The 17,834-nt window shown below is 38.9% G+C and overlaps 1 protein-coding gene across 10 annotated transcripts in view; it reads left to right on the top strand.

Moving 5' to 3' along the window:
* Positions 1-17,834, top strand: part of PRLR (prolactin receptor) — a 172,479-nt gene that overhangs the window by 87,760 nt on the left and 66,885 nt on the right. For 3 of the 10 annotated variants that reach the window (XM_041749390.1, XM_041749387.1, XM_041749384.1), the window contains one exon: positions 12,505-12,779. The exons of the other annotated variants lie outside the window; for them this stretch is intronic. The gene's annotated coding sequence lies outside the window, so the exon portion shown is untranslated. The remainder of the gene's footprint in view (positions 1-12,504; positions 12,780-17,834) is intronic. 10 annotated transcript variants of the gene reach the window in all.

The following is a 17,834-nucleotide window of genomic DNA, read 5'->3' as shown; positions in this document are numbered from 1 at the left end:
TTTGAATGACTTCTGTATTCTGATTCTTCTAAATTGTTTTGTTTGTCTCTTCTGAGTTGAAATTTATCTTTTATTTCTGGCCCTTAATTTTTTTAGATTTAGTTATTTATTTTAGGGGGATGGGGAGGGACAGAGTAAGTGAGAGAATTCTTAAGCAGACTCCCCACTAGATGTGGAGAGCCCAACACAAGGATCAGTCCCAGGACCCTGAGATCATGACCTGAACCAAAATCAAGTCAACTACTTAACCAACTGAGCCATCCAGGCACCCCAGCCCTGATTTTTATAAAAGTATTTTTCCCAACTAACCCTGAATAATCATACAATCACAGCTTTAGCTATCATGAGTCCCATTACCATTCAGCCTCAGTTAAACACTATCTCCCAAGACATAGATTCTGATTGTCAGAATCTACTTTGAAAAATGATTGAACTGTCTTCTTCATTTCATTTCAACACAAGAAAAAATCTACTTTTTAATATTGTGGTTTAATAATTCCTGAAATGGGAATGATAACAGACTCCCATGAATCTGAGAAAACATTTCATGCTTCCAGAAATGAAGAAAGAAATGAAGCAATAATGTCACCGAGGCACAGTTGGAAGCAGTGCCACTAGAACAAGGAATAAATCTCAGATAAAGGGAGCAATGCAGGAACTGGCAGCTGTAAAGTGGATCTCCTGGAAGCAGGAACAACTGTAAATCTTTCCTAGTTGTGGCTGTGCTTTCTATCTAGGTTAGTATAGGAAGCTGTGAAACAGAAAACTATATGAAGAATCAGTAATGTATAGTGTGACAGAGGGACTCATTTTTAATGGCTTGGCAAATGGGGTAGTGTTGGAAGGGGGAGCTGTCAACACTATCCTACTCTTCTCCCCAACATCCATTCCCCTTCTGGGTCTCCAGAACTTTAGAGATAGGAGTAGTGTTGGGGAGAGGAGGAAGGTGATTGGAAGTTCTTTCCTGTTCCCAGGCCAATTGGATGTCTCTACTTCCCTCTTCTTTATCTCCAACTCCTTTCCAAAAGAGTGAAATAAGTCATGCTAAATAAGGGCTGATTTGATTGCCTGGTTAAATAGTTGCTCTGTCAGAAGCACTGCTCTCAGAGAAGCTCCGAGGTTGCCTTTCATCACTCCAAGCCTATATATCTGGGGTCTCCATCCTTTCCTACAGAGAGAGGAATTAAATTTCACATTCCTAAACCATTGACAGTATGTGCAGTGCCCCATGTGGATTAGACATGTGTGCCTGGCTTCATATTCTTAAGAGGACTTATCATGATGGCACACACATGGGGGAGACATTGGGGTGTTCCCCAACCCTCAATCAGGAAATAATGTTGCCACCCATGTATGAATACAGTGGTGCTTAAGAAGGACCTCTGTTAAAGTGGTTTTACCTTAGGAATATAAAGGCCTATATGAGAGGAACTTAATCTTTGATGTAATAAAACAGTCCACAGAAGGAAAGAAATAACAATTTCTTAGAATAGAAATAAATGAAATAGAAAATAGAAAAATAATAAAAAATGAAACAGAATTGGTTTTTGGAAAAGATAAACAAAATTGACAAACCCACATACAGACTAATTAAGAAAAAAAGAGAGACTCAAATAAATAAAGTAAGGAGACATTACAAGTGATACCACAGAAATATAAAGGATCATAAGAGACTATTATGAATAATTATATACTTAATAATTAATAATCTAGAAGTACTTAATAATCTAGAAGAAACTGATAAATTTCTAAAACCATACGATATACGAAGGCTGTATTATGAAGAAATAAGAAGACTAAATACACATATAACTAGCATAGATATTGGATCAGTATACAAAAACTACCCAACAAAGAAAAGTCCAGGATTGATGACTTCACTGGTGAGTTCTACCAAACATTTAAAGAATGAATGCCAATTTTTCTCACACTCTTCTAAAAATTTAAAAAGAAAACTTCCAAGCTCATGTTAGGAGGCTAGCATTACCCTGATACCAAAGCCACCCAAAAACACCACAAGAAAAAAATATTGCAGACCAATATCCCTAATGAATGCAGATGTAAAAATCTTCAACAAAATACTAGCAAACCAAAACCCACAACACATTGAGAAGATCATACACTGTGACCAAGTGGGACTTATTGCTGGAGTGCAAAGGTGACTCAAAATATGCAAATTAGTTAATGTGATACATAACATTAACAGAATAAAGGATTAAAATTACATGATTATCTCAGTACATGCAGGAAAAGCATTTGACAAAATTCAGCATCCTCTCGTGATAAAAACTCTTAATAAACTAGGAATAGAAGGAAATATCTCAACATAATTAAAGCTATATGTGAAAAACCCATAGCTAACATCATATTCAAAGGTAAAAAAAAAAAAGAAAGAAAGAAAGAAAGAAAAGAAAAAAAGAAAGCTTTTACTCCAAGATCAGGAGAAACACAAGGATGCCTACCCTCACCACTTCTATTCAACATAGTACTAGAGGTCCTAGGCAGAACGGTTAGGCAAGGAAAAGTAATAAAAGCCATCCAAACTGGAAAGAAAGAGGTAAAAATGTCCCTGTTTGCAAATGACATGATCTTACATATAGGAAACCCTAAAGACTCCATAAAGTTACTGTTAGAACTAATAAATGAGTTCAGTACAGTTGCAAGATACAAAATAAACATACAGAAATCAATTACATTTCTATACACAGACAACAAACTATCTAAGAAGGAAATTAGGAAAACAATCCCATTTACAATAGCACCCCCCAAAGAAAGAAAGAAATCAAAGAACTCACAAACAAATGGAAACATATCCCATTTTCATGGATTAGAAGATTTAATATTGTTTAAAATGTCTGTAATGCCAAAGGCAATCTACAGATTTGATGCAATCCCTGTCAAAACTGCAATGACAATTTTAGAGAAATAGAACAAACAGTTCTACAATTCCTGTGGAACCACAAAAGACCATGAATAGTGAAATCAGTCTTGAGGAAGAAAAACAAAGCTGAAGATATCACACTTCCTGATTTCATGATACATTACAAAACTCCCAATAATCAAAACAGTATGATACTGACATAAACAGACATAATGACCACTAGAACTGAATAGAAAAACCAGAAATAAATCCAAGTATATATGGTCAACCAATCTTCAAGAAGGATTCTAAGAATATTCAATCAGAAAAATAATCTCTTCAACAAATGGCCCTTGCACAACTGGGATCCACATGGGAAAAAATGAAATTGGACCCTTATCTTACAACAAATATAAAAATCAACTCAAAATAGTTTAAAGTATTAAATGTAAAACCTGAAACTGTAAAACTAGAAGAACACAAATGAAAAGCTTCATGACGTTGGTATTGTCAGATTTCATGGATAGGACACCAAAAGCACATGTAACAAAAATAAAAATAAACAAGTGATGCTGCATCAAACTAAACTTTTCTGCACAGCAAAGGAATCAATAAACAGAATGACAAAGCAACCTATTGAACAGGAGAAAATATTTGAAACCATATATCTAATAAGAAGTTAATATGCAAAATTTGGACAGAACTCCTACAACTTGATTTAAAAAAAAAAACCACTCCAAAACAAACAAAAAAAAACTAATAACCCAAATTTTAAAATGGGCTAAGGATTTCAATAGACATTTCTCCAAATGAAGACATATAGATTGCCAAAAGATAGGGGGAAAAAATGCTCATCATCACTAGTAGTTAGGGAAGTGTAAATCAAAATCAGTCAGGGAGAGACACCTGGGTGGCTCAGCGATTGAGCATTGGCCTTGGGCTTGGGGCATGATCCCGGGTTCAAGGATCAAGTCCTGCATTGGGCTTCCTGCAAGGAGACTGGTTCTCCCTCTGTCTGTGTCTCTGCCTCTGTGTGTGTGTGTGTGTGTGTGTGTGTGTGTGTCTCATGAATAAATAAAATCTCTCAAAAAAAAAAACCCACAGGGATATGGCATGTCACACCTGTCAGCTATTTGGCTATTATCAAAACACAAAAACAAACAAACAAAAAACTACCAAAAAAATAAAAGTTATGTAAGATGACATGGGACCCTCGCATGCTGTTGGTAGGAAGGCAAAATGTGCAGCTGTTATAAAAAACATTATAGAGATTTCTCAAAAAACTAAGAATGGAATTATCATACGATTCAGCAATCCCACTTCTGAGTATATATCCAAAAGAATGGACATCAGGATCTCGAAGACATATTAGCACTTCCATATTATTGCAGCACGGTTCACAATACCTAAGATACGCAAACTAAATGTCCATTAACAGATGAATGGATAAAAAATATAGTATATACATATAATGGAATACTATTCAGCCTTTTATTTTTTTTTCTATTCAGCCTTTTAAAAAAAGGAAATTCTGTAATATGTGACATTGATAAACTTTGAAGACATTATGCTAATGAAATAGGCAGTCACAGAAAGACAAATGCTACATGATTCTGTTTATCTAAAATAGTCAAATTCACAGAATCAAGAAATGGAATGACAGTTGCCAGGGCCTGGGAAGGGGAGGACTGGAGACTTAATAATCAATGGGTATAAAGTTTTAGTTAAATTAATAGCTTCTACAGGTCTGCTCTACAGCATTGTACCTGTAGTCAACTAACATAGTGTACACTTAGAATTTTTACGATGGTAGATGTCATGTGAAGTGTTCTTATACAATAAAATATTTTTTAAAAAATATGTTAATTAATTAATTAATTAATTAATTAATTAATTTAATTAAATAAAAATATGACAAGTATTGGAGCACCTGGGTGACTCAGTCAGTTAAGGGACCTCCTTCAGCTCAGGTCATGATCCCAGAGTCAGGTCCTGGAATCAAGCCCCACGTCAGGCTCCCTGCTCAGCAAGGAGTCTGCTTCTCCCTCTCCCTTTGTGCTCTCTCTCTTTCATTTGCTTTCCAGTAAATAAATAAAATGTTAAAAAAAAATACATGTCAAGTATCCGTGGGGAGTGGTGCTTACCTGTTTATTCTCCTTATCCCAACTCCAATTGTCTTAGACATTCATTGATCAATAGAAATGTAGGCTATTTCTTAAATGTTTTACAGATTTTATAAAGATGCTTCTAAGTAAAGAGAAACTAATTTTGTTTCATGTGATATTAAGCTTCTGTTTATTGTTTCATTCAGTCAGCAAACAATTGTTATGAACGTACCATGAGCCAGGCACTCCGCGATGTTTTGGAGATACAGAGGTGAAGTAAGACCTCTATCTTCAAGATGCCTTTAGTGGGCAAGGGAAGCACATTCTCTCTGAGTTGCACTAATGCGACAATAATGGTGTGTGCCAAGTAGAATAATAGATGCATAGAGGAAGTGATAGAAATGCTCAAGCAGAGTTCAAAAAACCTTCTAATATAGAGCGTACCACAGAAAGATCCCTACAGGGTGCAACTGATAAAAATGGGAAATCCTCAAAGATTCATCCAACCCGAAAGTTCTAAGAACTTTGTCAAGTAGAGACCTACTTGTTCCTTTAACAGGAAGGAAGGCAGTCATTTACTGTGTAGTTGACATAAACTAGGTGCTGTCCACTTTTCTTGCCGTGATTCCATCAAATGGAGTTGCAGACCCTGAAGAACAACATTTCTCTTCTTGTCTTTATTTTGTTTTTCCAAAAATCACCCACAGGGCAACTGAATGCTCCAGCAATAGGTGTTAGGGGGTAAAAAAAAAAAAAGGAGGCATTTCTGTGCAGTCAGAAAGAGTCTGTGCTCTGTTAACAGCATAACATTTAGGAAATCAATTTTCGGTACCTGCTGGAGCAGGCTGATGTGTGAACCAGACTTCCACAGCCTATGATAATCATTCCTGGGTGATTTGCCAGGGCCGATATTTTATCATGAATACAAAAGGGATGAGCACTGTTCTAATATAGTCATTACTTGCAACACCATGCTGGTAAATAATATGCATATGATGATTTGAGAGACACAGTGTTCCCATTGCTCTTTTTTTTTTTATTCGTGGAACTCCATCTTTTATAAAATGCTGCAAAAATCAAAGGCAAATTACCTCAAAATTTGATTTTATCTTCCTCCCATTCACCCTTGCTGGTGCCCATACAACACACATAGTATATTTTTCATTTGACCAGTGATCTTAGAATAGCCCCTTCTGTTCATACTCTTACTGTAGAATGTTCTAAAATAACTCAGTGAAGACTCATTCATTTGTTGATTTACAAATATAATTCAAGCACCTACTATGTGCCTGGTACTATGCTAAACCTCTACTATGTCTAATAGAATAGTGGAGAAAATGGAACCATCTTGATTCAGGCACCGTTGGGTTTGTTTGTTTCCCAAACCTTTCCAAAATCTGTGACATCATAAAAAGACAAAAGAGAACATGAAATGGATATTTTAAATAAAAGTGGATTCATAATGAATGCAAGAACTCAAAAGCTCTCCAGAACACATATTTCAATGGACAGCCATGAGTAAATTGATAAGCTGGAAAAACAGCATGATTGGGCCCATGGATTTGGGAGAGAAAGCCCCATTTATAGACTTAGAAGGAAGTGGACACATAAGTGTGTTTTACTGAGAGTAGAGCTTTATTTATGTGTATCTAACCTATCAGAATGTTTTAGTCCTTGTGGTCAGTAATTCTTCCACTTATTCATTTAACAAATATCTATTGACCTACTGCTGTGGATCTATCAGTTGTTGTAGATACTGGGAATTAAGGGTCCTACCCTCCTTGAGTTTACATTTGGCACCTAGTAGAGTAAAAACAGGTAAATAGACAAACAAATATACCAGATATTAGAACTTGTGATATGTGCTATAAAGAAGACAAATGAAGTGTATACAAATGTGTGTGTAAGAGGTGGAGCCAATCCTGCAAAAAAGGGGAGGAAAAGAATTTCAGGCAGAAAACAGAATATTTACCTCTTGTTTCCAAAACATAGCTCTGCCTGGACAGAAGCAATATACAATTATCTTAGAGGATGGCAAATCCCACCTGCCATCTGTATTTATAAAGAAAATTTTAGTTCTGTTTTTATAAATAAAGTGTTTTTACAGCACAGCCATACCTATTTTTTTTCACAGTGTCTATGGCTATCTTCATACTATAACAACAGGCCTTTATAATTGCAACAGAAGCACTATGTTTTTCAGCAAAGCTGGAAACTTTACTTTCTGGCCCTTTACAGAAAAAGCTACCAACCCCTGATAAATCAGCAATTTGAATAATCATTACATATGTTGTCTTTTTTATTCTGTTGTCTTTAGCCTTGTGAGATTAAACTAATAATTTACAGAAGCTCTGCTAAAATGCACCTAATTATGATAGTTGTTATTTATTGAGTGAAATTATGTCCCAGGCAATCTTCGAAGCACTTCACCTGAATTGCATGACAATGCTCGTAATGGCCCTACGGGGTGGGAACTCCTATCACTCCGGCTTATAGATGAGGAAACTTAAGACACAGAGAAGTTAAGTAATTCACTTGATGCTACGCAGTGGGCAAGTGGTGGCATCAAGATTCAAAACTGGACAGTTTGGTTTGTAAACACTACCTTAAACTGACTTTGTGATTTCACATTCTGCCAACTCCACTACCATAACACACCATTGCTTTAAACTGCCTGTCTATTCCTAATTTGCACACGTAAACAGACATCATGCTCCAAAGAATTTAGAACTTACTCTGGAGCCAAATTTTACAGCTGTTTCTTGCTTAGCGTTCAGAATGTACAGAAGGCATTTGACGGGATGAGCACTGGGTGATATGCTATATGTTGGTAAATTGAACTCCAAAAAAAATAATAATAATTTAATTTAATTTTTAAAAATGTACAGAAGGCTTTCAGGTAATTGCCTCTTAAATTTCTTTGAAAAGTGTGGAGCAAAATTAATTAATGATTAATTAATTAATTAAAAAAAAGTGTGGGGCAAATAATTGGTGCTTTCAGGAATGGCTCTGCCCATACTGGAAATCTAGACTGTTTCTTTAATTACCCAAATATTCTCACTATTAAATGTACTAGAAAATTCTACAACCTTCTCCCTTATCTTGGCTCTAAGACATGTCATTAGCTAATACCAGCATCTGTCTCTCCTTATTTTCTAAGGATCCAATGTAACTTCAGCCACCCGTGCCAGATGATTTCCACTAAAACCCCAGGTATACTTGGTACAGCCATGTGTAAACTCCCCCGAAAAATGTATTTCAGAAATCTTAAATTCTGTGATGCCCGGTTCAATCTAGACTTCTAGCAGCCCTCTTCCTGAAACCGCATATGCTAATCTCTATGAAAGATGTCTATTTTTCTTTTTTTTTTTTATTTTATTTTATTTTTTTTATTTTTTATTTTTTTTTAATTAATTTTTATTGGTGTTCAATTTACCAACATACAGAAAAACACCCAGTGCTCATCCCGTCAAGTGTCCACCTCAGTGCCCGTCACCCGATGTCTATTTTTCTAGATTTTTTTTTCCCAGCATGTTCATTTCTGAAGAGATTCCCACAGGTTGGTATAAGCTTCCAAAAATCACTTGCACATAAGCACATCCAGCATTAACACTAAATATTAGAGAATTGCCTACTTCCTAAGTTCAAGTACAGGCCATGAATTGTTACTGAGTAACCACAAAGCGCTAAACAGTGCCCAGTCACACAGGTGGGAGCTCTCCGGGGATGGCGAGGACAGGGAGCACTAAAGAGAAAATTGAATATACAATATAGCGAGCATTATAGTGAACTAGGTACAGGATGATGTTGGGGTGGAGAGCATGGCCAAGGAGAGCTCTGTAAATGCGTGTATATGTGTGTGTGCAAATATTTTCACTTGTAAAAAGGGATTAAACATTTTAATATTTTAACACTTTAATATTTCATAATATTTCCTACTGGTTGGCTCCCACTAAAAAGGAATGTGTTACAATTCAGTCATCATTTCTGTGTCTCTTCTCTTGTCTTCTTATTGAAGAGTGTACACTTCTTTGAAGTCAGAGAATCACCTTTCATGATATGCATGTAAACATGTAGATGAATCAGATAACTGCATCCTTGGGGAAGGAGGTTGTTTTAAAATACATGAACCAGTGGGAGGACAAAAGTGTGGGAGACAATGGTTTTCTTACTAGATTTCTAAGAGTCCTAGAACTATGCTGGTGCTGGAGCTCCAAAGGCGCCTTTGATGCAAACAGGAGGCTGAATGGATGGGACTGGTCCCATGCACTTTCTTATCTTCTTTCAGCTCCTCTTATCTATACTTTGAGATCCCATACAGATTTTCCATTAAGAAAAGAAAGTTATGCAGCTTTCAAAAGTCTCACAAAGTGGCGGAAGTTCAGACTTTTTATTTAACAGGTCTAGGTTCAATTATAGCTCAGTCCCTTAAAATTCGTGTGTCTTTAGACCAATTTCTACTAACCTGCCAGCCTCATTTTCTTTGTGAATAAAACAAGGACCGTAATAGCTCTTGTTAGCGCGAAGTCCCGGTGAGGATTTTTTAAAAAGTGTTAAGCGCACCTCACAGCAAGTTCACATTGTCAGTAAATGCTTGCAGATGGTACCTTGGGTCAGGACTCCCAGGTACTGAACAACACTGACTCCCAGCCATTGATATGATGTCACTTTTTCTTTTCAATCTGTCTCCTTCCTCCCAAATGGCTCTATCACAGTCCAAGGAAGAGTTTTAAGCACGTGGTTTTTTTTTTTTTTTTTTAATTTTCTGTAAGGCAGTAGTTTTCCAAGTGTTGACCTTGGACCAGCAGCATCACCATCCCCTGAGAAATTAATAGAAATGTAAACTCTCAAGGCCTATCCCAAACCTATGAATCAGAAACTGTAGCAATCTGTGTTCTAACAAGTCTTCTAAGTGATTCTGATGTACACTGAAGTTTGAGAACCACGGTGAAGAATGGGCTTGTGTGGATTGGCCATTGCAGTGGAAGCCAGCAAGGTACAGGGTGAGCCAGTCAGAAACAGAGACAGGAGTCTAATAAGAACTGGGTCTCTCAAGGACTGGAAACTAGATCCAATTGAGTTCCAATGATCTCTTCAGTTGGTATTCATAGGTCTTCACTCTAATGTTGCCTTTCTCATGAATCGGTGAACTTCCAGGGCAGTGGCTTTCAACCGGAGGCAGTTCTGTCCCCCATGGGTGTTTGGCAATATCTGGAAACATTCCTTACTGTCACCACTAGGCAGTTAGTACTGGCTTCTAGCAAGTAGAGGGCAGGAAACATCCTGCAAAGCACAGGACAGCCCCACAGCAACAAAATATCCAACCCAAAATGTCAATAGTGCCAAGATTGAGAAACTCTGCTCTGGAGATCTTCCTGCTGATCCACTTGCCTCTATTCCCACAACCAACTGACTTCTTGGCCTTGTACCCTGCGGGCTCTTAAACTGGCTTCTGTGAATCCTGAGGAGGTTCAAGGACCTCAAGAAATCCATAAACTCTCAAAAATATTTACTATATATACATACATGTCATATATTTATGACATATAGTTGTCATATTTATTTATTTCTCTTTTGGGGTGCAACATTTGGGAAAGGGTGCCACATGGCCTTCATCAGATTCTCAGAAGGTGTCTTCCTCTGTTAACCGTCTATTATTTCTCTACCTCTGAGTTCTTCTCCTTCACTGTTTTACCAGTTGCTGGTGGTTTCAGTTTACTCTAGAATCATGGCTACTCTGCTGTCTTTCTACTTTATAGCTTCTCAACTTCTACTCTCCCTGCTGCTTTCTTTTTGTTGTTAACATTTCCCAGTTCAAATTCCCAAGATGAGGAGTCTGATGATCACTGCTCTCCTCTCTTCAGGCAGAGCTTTTCACCCCAGACGCCCACTAGGCCCCTGACAGTCCTCCGTGCTGGCTGCCCTGGGGCCCTGGTCAGACCACAGGGACATGGAGAAGGCTGGTAGGGAGCAGCATCCAGTACAAAATATGGCCATCCAGGGCAGGCTCCCTCAGAACAGGCACTGGTTTGGCAGGCACTGTGGTCTGACAAAGATGATGAGAAAACCCAGGAATTGGGTTCTGGCTAGAGAAGCCGCAAGGCCATCTGGAAAGCAGACAGAGCACAGAGTCTCTCTCAAGCAGAAGGCAGGGTCCAGCGAGGACAGGCCCAGATGCAGAAGCCTGCAATGGGGGTTCCTGGAGTTGAGTAGGAAAGGTGATCCAGGACAAGGAAGGAGGGTCAGGGCTCAAGGCCTCAACCTAATCAAGGCAGAGGAAGCACAGAAGGAACAGAAATGAACCAATAAAATGGAACAGATCAGCAGAAGCATGGCTCTATGTCTCCTGTTGTTGCTTTTATTCTCCTCCTTTTTCAGCAGAAGCCAGTGCACTGGAGAACTCTGCTGAGAGGCTTGTGGGACAAGACAGCCAGAAACCCTGCATGCAGGAGCTGAGGAAGGCCAGGGGCCCGATAGCAAGCAGCTCTGAGCTTTGATTTGCCCTCTGGGCCTCTCGTCCTCCATTTGTGTTTCTTCTCCTGCCTTTTGCTTTTCCTTAGCTGATTTCACTAGGATAGAATTAGTTTATTTTTCTGACCAGATAGTAAATAAGTATTTGTTTCCTAATTTGAAATTTTATTTTTTTATTTTTTACTTATTTTTTTTAAAGATTTTATTTATTTATTCATGTTAGACACAGAGAGAGAGAGAGAGGCAGAGACACAGGCAGAGGGAGAAACAGGCTCCATGCTTCCATGCAGGGAGCCCCACGCGGGACTCGATCCCAGGACTCCAGGATCGTGCCCTGGGCCAAAGGCAGGTGCTAAACCACTGAGCCACCCAGGGATCCCCCTAATTCTAAATTTTAAAAGCAACAGAATAAAACTCTAAGGAAAAAAACACAAAACTCTAAACCATATTAAATTATTATATATTTTTTCTTTGTGTAGGCTTAAATGGATTGTTCTTCTTTGGATCAATAAATTCAAAGGAAAACAAAATGTTCCTTGACCCAAGGTTAAATACGTAGTTCAGGTGACTAGGATATGTCACCCCAGCCTCAAAGAAGTACCTTAGACAATGGTTCTTAAACTTCATCGCACATTAGAATTCTAATGCTCAGGTGGTCCCTCCATTAAATCAGAATGTTTGGTGACAAGGAAGCTAGGAATCAGTATGTTTTAAGGTTTTCTGGTAATTCCAATGTGCAACAGATTTTAGGAACTACCGCCTTTGAGGTTGTATTAATAAACCCCTAATACTGGCTTGCTGCTGTCTTACCACTTTTCTTTTCATCAAAAAGCAGAGTGTGACAGAAAGCACTTTTTTTTTCAGTTAATTGAATTAAATCTCAGTTAATTGAGGTCGTGCTGGAATTTATTGCCAGGAGGCAACCAGAAGGGTAGTTGCTGACTTCTGTGTAAACAGCAGTCAGACTGGCATTTTGGCATCCTGTAGTCAAAATAATTGATTTATCCACTGATTTTTGGTTGTCAGTTTAATCTTCAACTTTGTAACTTGGTGTTTTAATTTATTCAGATACAACTTTGGACCCTGAGGATTTTCTAACTTATTCACCACCTTGTTCTCCAGAAGCATTTGAAAGCAATAAATTCTCCATGGCACCAGATCTTTGTGTGATAATCCAAGGAGAAAGTACTCATCAGAACGTTTCCAGAGCTCATCCAATTTCATCTCTGTCTCAGTTTCCTGGTATCTTTTCCATCCTCAAATGTGAAGTTTTGTGGTTTGTTTTTCAAAAAGATATCTGAAAGACTCTTAAGGCCTGTGTCTGAGCACAATCTATTTTGATGGTATGTTCTCATAACTATTTGGCAAAAATGAGAGTGTGAGCTCATTGGAGCAAGGCCATTTTGTGCTTCTATCAACTTTGTGCTTTGGCAGTTCAGAGACCCTCAGCTGCTGGTGCACAGCCTGTAAGGAGAGAAAGCAAGCTTTGTGAGCAAGGGATCAGACTCAGGGCTGCTCAATCTCATAGGAAAAGCCTAACATACAATTAAGTGATGGTCCCCAAAGGCATGCCAGATTAGTAGACAGAAAATTCAGGGGGCACGTGGGTGGCTCAGTTGGGTAAGCATCTTGATTTCTCAGAGTTGTGAGATCTAGCCCCGCATGGGGCCCTACACTCAGTATGGAGTCTGCTTGAGATACTTTCTCTCCCTCTCCTTCTGCCTCTCCACAATATCTCATATGCTTCCTTTCTCTCCCTCTCTCCCTCCCTCTCTCTCTCTCTTCTCTCTCTCTCTCTCAAGTAAATAAATAAATCTTAAAAAAAAAAAAAGAAAGAAAATTCAGGCTAATTGGACTCTATTGCCACAGAAGAAACAAGATTAAAATGCAGTTAACTGGAAGTTTAGTGAACCCAAGGCAGTAACTTCAGAATTAAATGAAAGATTTGCCTACCAAGAAATCCTGTAGCATCTCCATTCTTAGAGAGACAGTCTGCTATGGGATGGGAATCAGAGGAATGGGTACAGTTCTACTTGGTCTCTAACTTGCCATATAACTATGCATGTTACATGACTTTTCAGGGCTTCAGTGTTCCCATCTGTCAGGTGAAAAGTTGAGCCAAGTGGTCACCAAAGTCACTTATTATGTACCAACATTCCTTGATATATAAAAACAGGACATGTACACTTCTGTCTTGAATGGGTCTTAATAGCAGTTGCTTATCTGAGGTTCCTTCCAACTCAAGAATTTACAGACTAATTCCATTAATTTCTTCCTTATTTTGAATTGCAAAAATACAACCAGATCCATATTAGATGATACTAAATAATTATTATTAATTATGTTAGATATAACACTATGGTTATGTAAGAATATAGTCATAATTGCTAGATATATGTACTGAAATGGGTAGGAATAAAGTAACCTGATGCCTGGGATTTGCATTTTTTAAAAATTAGTAAAATAAAACAATGTATCTTGTAATCTCTCCAGGTCTCATGAGATGCTTTTTGGGTTGGCAACCTTTCTGAATATGGAGTCTATATATTCTTAAAAAAAGGAGTCAGGAGCCTGGAGTATGCAGATGTTCATGGACTTGACTGCTATGGACATAGAGCCAAGGGATTTAAAGCTTTAGAGGCTGCACAAAGTTTTTTCTAAAGACATAGGATGTGGAAGTTGAGTTAATTTAACTTTTCCTTCCTCCATGTTAGGATAGGTTGGTAAACTGAAACTAATTTCCCCTGAAGAAAATGGAAGCCCTGAGAGGTTTTAGTGGCTCTGCTGAGGACACATACCAAAGGTTACATCAAATCCAGAATGAAGATTGAAGGATGAGGTTCTATGACTACCTCTCTTACATCTGCCTTCCACTTCTGCTGGGGAAGTACCAAAAGCATAAGTATGTTTTTGGCCCCCATTTGCCCATGTGGGTTTTGCATTTGTCCAGTATCCAAATCTCTTTAATCATTCTTAAAGCATCTTCCAGTGGTTAGAGTTCTCCTTTAATAAAAATTAACAAGCTCTCATAGCAGTGAACTCAGAACACCATCACTGGCTTCTTATAGGACATTAGCAACTTTCTCCCAAAAAAAAAAAAAAAACATAGATGCTGCACTAGAATAGGAATATGCTATATCCTGACCAAATCCTATACATTCTATTTTAACTAATTAAAAATACTATCAAGTTTTAAATTGGTTCATAGAGGAAGTATGAGTTGGTCACAGAAAGATGTCTGTGTAAACACACCAACCTACTCATGTACAAAGCATCTGTATTAGTGTCTTGGGGTTTCCATAACACAGTGTCACAATGGGATAGCTTAAAAAAACATTTATTTTCTCACACTTCTGGAAGCTAAAAGTCTGTAATCAAGGTTTCAATAGGGCCGTGTTGCCTCTCAGACTCTGGGTCTGAGTTGAATCCTTCCTTGCCTTTTGGGAGCTTCTGGTGGTATCCACAATCCATAGCATTCCTTGGCTTGCAAGCTGCACCATTCCTGGCTCAGTCTCTGTCATTACAGGAGTATGCAGGTCTCTTCTTTACTTCTTATAAGAACACAAGTCATATCATTGGTTAAGGGCTCATTGTTATCAGGATGACCTCATCTTACCTAATATATCTCCAGTGACCTTATTTCTAAATAAGGTCACATTCTGAGGTACTGGGGGACTTTACCATCTCTTTTGGGAGAGGGGATACAGTTCACCTCATAATATCATCCAAACAGATGACATTGTGAAAGGTTTCCATCTGCACCTTCTGTTGTGGCTAGGCTTCTGGCTTTACACAATTTTAGAGCCAAAATTCCACTTCTGTATGGAAAGTGATTTTTGACAAGAAGCTTTGAGAAAACAGCCCAAGTTCCGTGGCCAGTGCCAGCTCCATTGCAAACACATGACCCATCCTGTGTGACATCCATAGAATCCCAGGGAAGCCAAGTGCTTCGGATGGAGGGTGGCTGGGTAGACTCAGGCTTACGGTGAGAAGGGTTGCTCAGGATTCATGGCTCACCCCCAGCAGCGCACCTTGCCACATTGGCCATCACCCCTCTCAGTTCTTCCCCATCTTCTGGCTCATTCACTCTGCTTTGCTGAAACCACAGCTGCTTCTAATGTAGCCATTTTAATTCTGTTGCACGTGAGCTATAAACCAAATAAGCCAAACCACACAAATCCAACCACCACCACAAGCAAGTTTTCCAATTGTTGGTTGTTTTGTTTGTTTTGTTTTGTTTTTTTTTGATAGGGTGGGGGATTCTTGGAACCTTGTATATCACAAGGCAAATACTAATCTGCCTGCAGAGTCAGCTTGCTAAAGAGTAATCATCGAACAGGTGGGTGCTCATCAGAATGGCACAGGCTGGTCCTTAAGGATGTTCAGATCCACAAACAAATCCTACCAGGGACTCTTAGTAAATCTAGCAAGCTCTGCCTTCACCTTCTGGACTCTGAAGCAAGCATCCAAACTTTTTCTGGTTGCAGATGTCCAGAGTAAGTCACTGGGCTTCTTGGATTCTGGGCAGATTTCCTGGTGCTACAGGCTCTCCTCTTCTCTTCTCTTCTCTTCTCTTCTCTTCTCTTCTCTTCTCTTCTCTTCTCTTCTTCTCTTCTCTTCTCTCTCCTCTCCTCTCCTCCTCTCTTCCTCTCTCTCTCTCTCTCTCTCTCTCTCTCTCCTCTCTCTCAGGATCAGGTCCTCAAGGATGTGGGAGGGCAGTGAAAGTGTGTTTGCAGAATTGAAACCCCATGCCTACTCTCACCCCACTGCTTGGCATATTATTTGCCTTCTGAGCAAGTGGAAAGGAGATAAACCATTCTGCCATGGGCAGAGGATGGAAGGTAAAGGAAGAGGAAGAAACAAGACAAAAGAGGAAATCAGTGTCAAAGAGGGAAGAAAACATTAATCTTGGGTAAAGCGATCAAGACTTACATAATGTAATGATCTCTGAATGATGAACTGGATGTAGCCAGGGTACTGGAATCTTTCCAGATTTCAGGGCCTCCTTAAAACCAGTTAAAACCAGTTAAGTCCCAACTTAAAACCAGTTAAGCCCCAACTCATCTTAAAACCCACTAAGCCCCAGCTCCCCATTCACCATGGTTGATCACTTGACCTATGCATAAATCCTCCCTGGCCTTGTTGAACCAAAGGCATAGAACAGAGGCAGGGCTCTGTCAGAGTGACTCATCTCCATGCAGCTCAGGGAGGCATGCAGAAAAGCTGAGTGGAAAACAAGGCTCTCAGTATCTAGAAACTGGATTGGGATCTCCATCCAAAGGACACAATTTTGCCATTGATTTAGTTGCTTGTACAACATGCAGAACAAGTCCAGGACTCCAACATGAAAACTTTTTCTCCTCAATACCTAAACGCCAACCATAATCTTTCTGAGTTCTCTCAGTTGGTATCCCTGTTCTGGTCTATTTCTTATTTTAATGCCCACTCTTGGAATTAAGGCTGCCTCATTTCCACCACCATCATCCAGAAAGGAGAGAATGTGCCACCATCTTTCTCTTTTCCATCAGTTTTTGTCTTTCTTGTTTTGTATCCATTAACGATGGCTCTGGTTCCCTTTGCAATTTGGAACCACAGAGGCCTCGCATGGATCAGCTCTGGTTTGAAACACTGAGCCATCAGTGGTGAGGTTTTGGAAGGAAAAGAAAGAGGAACACAGGGTAGAGATCAGAGATGGAGACAGATTTGAAGGTTTGGCCTAAAAATTATACTTAATAAATGGAGGGTCGGCTATCTCTGGAATTCTGACTTCCCAGCAGTCACATATTCGACAGACAGGTTACAAGTAAGGACAAGATTAATTATTAGGGCTTTGTGGAGGGTGAGAGAGGAAATAAATGCTTTCATGTTCATCAATGTTTACCCAAAAAAAGTACTGCTAATGACGAGGGCTGCTGACCGTGAAAGAATATTACCATTTTTGACAAGTAAGTAGGGGAAATAACACACTAACATTTCTTTTGACAACATTATTGTGATCTAATTTACATACCATGAAGTTCACCTGTTTAAAGTATACAGTTCGGTAATTTCTAGTATATTTACTGAGTTCTGTGACCACTTTCAAATTTTGATTTGAAAGCATTTCATCACCACCAAGAAAAACTTACTACACATTAGCAGTCAATTCCCATTCTCCTTTCTCCACCCTCCACCCCACCCAAACCTCAACAACCATGAATCCACTTTGTGCCTCTGTAGATTTCCCTTTTCTGGACAATTCACAGAAATGGAATCATACTGTATTAAGTCATTTGTGACTGGCTTCTTTCCCCTAGGATAATGTTCTTGAGCTTTGCCCATGTTGTAGCAGGTGGCAGGCAAATGCTTCATTCCTTTTGTATTGCCGTATAATATTCCATGATAAGGATATACTACAT

Source organism: Vulpes lagopus, chromosome 3 (genome assembly GCF_018345385.1).
Source record: "Vulpes lagopus strain Blue_001 chromosome 3, ASM1834538v1, whole genome shotgun sequence".
Classification (NCBI taxonomy): domain Eukaryota; kingdom Metazoa; phylum Chordata; class Mammalia; order Carnivora; family Canidae; genus Vulpes; species Vulpes lagopus.
The sequence above is the reverse complement of the archived record's forward strand: the minus strand, read 5'-3'. Positions and strand labels throughout refer to the sequence as shown.